The sequence below is a fragment of the Sinocyclocheilus rhinocerous genome, unplaced genomic scaffold (assembly GCF_001515625.1).
Source record: "Sinocyclocheilus rhinocerous isolate Xijiao unplaced genomic scaffold, SAMN03320098_v1.1 scaffold928, whole genome shotgun sequence".
Taxonomy (NCBI): Eukaryota; Metazoa; Chordata; class Actinopteri; order Cypriniformes; family Cyprinidae; genus Sinocyclocheilus; species Sinocyclocheilus rhinocerous.
The window spans coordinates 93,378-98,626 of record NW_015650000.1 but is presented as its reverse complement, the minus strand read 5'-3'; the positions used below and the strand labels follow the sequence as shown (position 1 = coordinate 98,626).

General features: G+C 43.6%; 1 pseudogene; it reads right to left on the bottom strand.

Annotated features, from left to right (window-relative positions):
• Positions 1–981: 981 nt before the first annotated feature.
• The window catches only part of LOC107711129 (inactive dual specificity phosphatase 27-like), a 10,375-nt pseudogene continuing 6,107 nt past the window's right edge, over positions 982–5,249 (bottom strand).

The following is a 5,249-nucleotide window of genomic DNA, read 5'->3' as shown; positions in this document are numbered from 1 at the left end:
TTGTTTTCCTGAGCATACAAACCCAGCCTACCAGATTTTAGACCTAGATCGGGGCTAGTTGTCACAAGTTTCTCTGCCAGGTTTTGAGAGAAAAGTCAAACTACACAAATGCTTGATTTCTTTAGCAGTGGTTAGTTTGTTGGTTTTAAACGGTCCTCCACAATAAAACTTAAAACTATCTGTTGTGTAAACAAGTAAAAGAATAAAACACACTACAGACAAGAGTCACTATGAAGGCAGATTTGAAATGAAATAATTTCTCAAATGTCAGGTAAGAAAGTTGTTTTTTTATTTAATGTAAACCAAAGTTTGATATTTTTTATGTTACTTTTACAGTTTTTGCTGTTTCATACAATTATTTGCACTGTGTAATAGTTTCACTATTAGCCTAAATTTTTGCCTTCAATCTCTGTTAAATGAACCATATTTAGTTTTTTTCACTATATACCTATATATTATTTTTTGGTAAAAAAATACTGGTCTTTTGAAAATACCAAATACTCTGGTCTTTGACTCCAGAGCTGCTAAATATGTTATTTTTCACAATACATTACACAACATTATCTTTATATACAGTATCTTTACATCTCTTTATATATCTTCACATTATATTTTCTTTATATATATATAGATATAGATATAGATAGATTCTTGATTTGGGGATTTGCTGATATAAATATGCTCTTAACTTTACACCCAGTGTGCCAGGGGGAGTGAGTGGTTCTTTTCTGTCATAAAGCCTGAACATAAGAGACTTTTGTAAAACGTTTACTTTATAATGAATGCAGTGATGTTATCTTCTATTTGGAACTTATATACAGTATAGACTGGAGCTCCATATCAAACAAGCTCTAAGAGTCTTGTACTGAACAGTTTTGTCTATGATTGTCAGCCTGTCAGTTCACACATATGAAACAATAAATCATTACTGCCATGATATTTTATAGATAATGATATTTTTTTTGCATAGTCATTTTTTTATTAGTTTTTACTATGAATGTGTGACTTTGACCCCTTCTGTTTCCTCCATGGAGAAAGAATTTCATCATCCTCCATTTCTTCCGCCACCCGTGCTCTTGCCCTCTGTTTAATCTGAGCAATAAAAGCAGATATTTCCTCATCTTTCTCCTCTTCCTGTCTTGTTTTATCAGTCCTTGCAGTCTTGTTGTTCTCATATAGTGAGCCGTGGGAAGATTTCTGCTTTGCTGAGTAGTTCTGGTAACTGCATCTCTCCTCGTCCTCATATCTAGCATACGATCTCCTGGTTCTGTAACTAGTATCTTCACCTAGGCTGTTATATGAAGAAGGTGGGGACCCCTGAGATTGACAGTTAATCTCTGAACTGGGATCTCGACTCAAATCCATGTCATCATCGGCCCGATGCCTGGATGAAAATCTTGAGACAAAACTATATTCCTCCTCTTCATCATCATTTACTGAAATTGAGCTCCTGTGGCTTGGGAAGTCAAACTCTGAATGTTCCTCAATCTCTCCATACAATGGTCGAGACATGTGGGGCGGCTCGCTGTTTCCATCATAAGGTTTAAGTTTGCTTTGAGGAGGTCTTAGGTTTTTGAACCATTCATCATTACTGCTGGTGGGGTTACTGGCTCAAGCTGGAAGGTTCAGTATTCCTGACCGGCCATAATCTCTTTTGGGTTTGGGTTTCTCAGAAGAACGGGCTGCCAAATCATCAAATCCATTCGACTTTCCATGATCGGCTTCATCATCACTGTCTTCCTCCTTCATTTTTTCTTCTTGTATAACGTACTGCGCTTGTTGTCCTCAGCAATCTTCTTCACCTCATTGGATGCCATCTTGTCCAGCATGTCAGACTTGATTTCTTTCTCCATAGTGTCCAGTTTGTGAAGGTTCACCTGGTCCTGGTTGTAGTAATCTTGCTTCAACGTGAGCCTAACCCAGACACTGAGGAGAGGTTGGATGCTCCTCCAGCAGAAAGCATGGACTCGGCCCTTATAATCAGACGAGGCGAGACTCACTCCCATCATCATCTCGGCTTGCTTCTGCATTAGAGTCTCATTGACCACGTTGGCAATCCAGTTTTGGATATTGGTGATGTTTACCATGGGCTCACCATTAGGGCCACAATGACCGCAGCAGGAGGTGCAGTAGGCTCTTGGGGAACAGGTGGCTGTGATCGGTTGCTACGACCTGAAAGGGCAGAAGACCTTCCACTCAGGACAGACATGATGATGATGAAGTGACATGTGGCCAAGTATGGTGACCCATACTTGGAATTAGTGCTCTGCATTTAACCCATCCAAAGTGCACACACACAGCAGTGAACACACACACCGTGAACACACACCCGGAGCAGTGGGCAGCTATTTATGCTGCGGCGCCCGGGGAGCAGTTGGGGGTTCGGTGCCTTGCTCAAGGGCACCTCCGTTGTGGTATTGAAGGTGGAGAGAGCACTGTACATTCACTCCCCCCGCCTACAATCCCTGCCGGTACGAGATTCGAACCCCCAACCTTTGGGTTACGAGTTCGACTCTCTAACCATTAGGCCACGACTTCCCCACGACATGTTATCGTCTCCAGTGATGCTCGCAGATGGAAAGGCTCCTACACAGAAAGCAGACAATGGGATGCTGACACTCAAAGCGCTCTCGGATTCCCAGCCACACACCGATTGGCTCTCCTCAAGGGTTTTCCTTGTGCGCTCCAGAAGCTTCTCTCGTCGCTGTCTTCTCTTGATCGTGGCCGGGTCCTCTGCTCGACTCATCTCCAGAATTTCATCCTTGTTCTTTTCACCACCATACTTCTTCTGATGCTTGAGTTTCCAGGTCTGATAGGCCGTTAAATTGACATCTTCCAGTGAGGGAGCGGGAGCTTCGGTCTCAGCCTACGTTTGCACTCCATCCTCTGCCACTGCGTCTTTTTTGTTCCATCCAAACTGAATTCGCTTAATCTTCCATTGTTCCAAAGGTGTTAGATTTTCCTTGTTCTTTTTGCAGAAGTTGTACATGGAGCTGCTGTCAGAGATTATGCTTTCAACATCATCATCAATTTTTTTCTGACTTGCTTCGCTGTCCTCGTCAGCCTCTCTGAGTCAGTATCGTGCAGCGACCTGTTCCTCTATCTCCTTCAGACACTGCTTCCAGAGATTGGAGTAACTGCTGCAGCTCGTTGTGGACCCTGCATTAGAAGCGGGCCGACGGAGCTGACGTCTGATGTGTTCCTTCACCATTCGCACATCTTCACTTGTCACACTCTCCAGGTCCTCAGGTCGCACGGCTGGCTGCTTCCTGTTGCCCAGCAAAGACTCATTGTCCCCCCCATTGCACATTAGCTGGGCCTCCCACCAGTCCTCATTCTGGTACTTCTCGTTGCGCTTCTGCCACTCCCTTATCATGCTGTCCACATCCCCATCTTCATCTTCTCCATCTTTTCCAGGGAGTGACGGGTCCTCGACGGTCACCTCCATGTCAGGTTTGCTTGGGTCGCCAAGGAGTCCTGCTTTCAGAGCCGCAGCGGCAGCAGAAGATATGATGCTGCCGCTGTCTTCCTCCTCGTCCACCATGATGGAGTCGGCTTTAACTCCAAACATGCTCTCCTCCTCGTCAAGACGAGCACGGGTGTAAATCACAGAGCACTGACTGAGGGTGCCGTCATCGTCTTCATCTTGTTCTTCCATTAGAGTTTCATTGAGTTGGCGCAGTTGCTTTACAAACCCTTCGTTGGGGTTGATGGCACGTTTCTTCCTGATTTCCAGCAGGGCCTCCATGATGCTCATGTTCTGGAAGATCATGAGATATGCAGCAACAAGTACAGCTGACCGGCTCACGCCCATCATCGATGCTCTCCTCCTCGTCAAGACGAGCACGGGTGTAAATCACAGAGCACTGACTGAGGGTGCCGTCATCGTCTTCATCTTGTTCTTCCATTAGAGTTTCATTGAGTTGGCGCAGTTGCTTTACAAACCCTTCGTTGGGGTTGATGGCACGTTTCTTCCTGATTTCCAGCAGGGCCTCCATGATGCTCATGTTCTGTAAGATCATGAGATATGCAGCAACAAGTACAGCTGACCGGCTCACGCCCATCATCAACAAGCACCTTGCCTAAATGAAGGAAAATAAAAAAAATTCCTCATGTTAGCATAATCGTCATATTTGTCACACAAACTGAAAATGGAAATGTTATGTTAAGATGACCTCCCAAAGGTCTTTTCTGGTCTTTGCTCATTAATATTAATAAAGTCATGTGACTGAGTGCTCTGGATTATCAAACCGCATAATTACTTAATTAATATACATGGGCCAAGCCTTTGTAAATCTCTCCTGGAACTTGATGTCAGGAACAGAATGTGAAGGAGACAGATATTTAGTACAAAACAAAAAGAATGGCAGGGCAAACTTTGAAAACAGTCACTTTCTGGTGCGATCTGAGACAGCGAAAGGTGGAGATGAGCTCTTAGTCAAAACTGTGAAGAGAGCCTTGGAGATTCTCAACCACATCCATTGAAGATACAATATTTACTTTGAAATGCCTACATGAAATGCTGTTACATGGATAGATTGACCAAAAATCCATATGACTTTCCTTCTTCTGTGGAAACAAGAGCTGATGGTGAATTAGGGCTGTCAAAAAAAATGTGAATTTCGAATATTCATCGAATTTAAAATAAAAATCCACATTCGAATGCAAAAACGTTGCATTCGAATTTTAGGTGTGCGTCAGGCAGCCTTATCAGTGGCGCATGAAATGCGACGACGATGTAAGTGTCATTGCATTTTAATCTTTTTGTTAGTCTATCCAGTTGAACCCACTAAATGCGGCGCTGCTATGTTGTTCATTCAAAATATTGCGGGAAAAAAGAACATCAATTCAGAGATGATGTTGATTATGTCAAAACTGAAACCAAACCGTTCACACAGAACGCATATTTATCACATTTTCTAGAGGGACATCTATCTATCACTGTTGCACTCGCGTCTCGCACAAGAGTGCCGCATGTTTAGAAAGCCATGGAAAATTAAAGGTGGGGTAAGCGATTTTTCAAAAACGCTTTAGAAAACTGATTCGGGCCGAGTAGAAAAACAAACTTGTAGCCAATCAGCAGTAAGGGGCGTGTCTACTCATGATGTGGAGGAGAGAGAGCGTTCAGTGTACAGGACGGACATTAGCCGAGCCGAGCGACAGAAAGATAGAGATGGCGGATAAAAAACAAAAGAGGAAAACGTCTGCGGAACAAAAGAAGGCTTAAGGCAAGAAGTAGGACCCGTGTA